We start from the raw sequence: 731 nt of genomic DNA, 5'->3' as shown, positions 1-731 counted from the left end.
AAAGAACACCTTTCTGGAAGGGTGGGGAGACCCAAGGCTGATACTGAAGAAGGAAGAGTTGAGAGGTGAAGAAAGGAAGCTTCCTGAGTGGTATTATTTTCCTAGAATCTCATGTAAATGGGTGTCTCCTGAGTTTGGAGTCAAGCCCTATCTTTTAGGCAAGCTACCTTCCTGAGGGACCACATAGTTATCAGGACATGAGGTTTGGAGGGGGACAAGGCTTTGGAAAACCCACAGAATCACCAAGCTTTTGGCTATGGGCTGAATAAACAATATATCTCACACATACATATGACAATCTATCTAATGAATCTAGAAATAGTATGATTAATAAAATGCAAATATGTTTTAAATCATTGGGGAATTTATTAATTTTTCATTATGAGTTTTATTAGTCAACAAATACTAGAAGAACAATTACTGGGCCAGGTGCAGTGGCTCACACCTGTAATCCCAGCACTTTGGGAGGCCAAGGGTGAGGATCACTTGAGGTCAGGAGTCTGAGACCAGCCTGGCCAATATGGTGAAACCCCATGTCTACTAAAAATACAAAAATTAGCTGAGCATGGTGGTGCATACCTGTAATCCCAGCTACTCAGGAGGCTGAGGCAGGAGAATTGCTAGAATCCAGGAGGTGGAGGTTGCAGTGAGCCGAGATCGCGCCAGTGCACTCCGGCCTGGGTGACAGAGGGAGACAACAATAACAGCAAAGCAATGACTAACAAGTAGAT

Source organism: Colobus angolensis, unplaced genomic scaffold (genome assembly GCF_000951035.1).
Source record: "Colobus angolensis palliatus isolate OR3802 unplaced genomic scaffold, Cang.pa_1.0 Scaffold357, whole genome shotgun sequence".
Classification (NCBI taxonomy): domain Eukaryota; kingdom Metazoa; phylum Chordata; class Mammalia; order Primates; family Cercopithecidae; genus Colobus; species Colobus angolensis.
The sequence above is the reverse complement of the archived record's forward strand: the minus strand, read 5'-3'. Positions refer to the sequence as shown.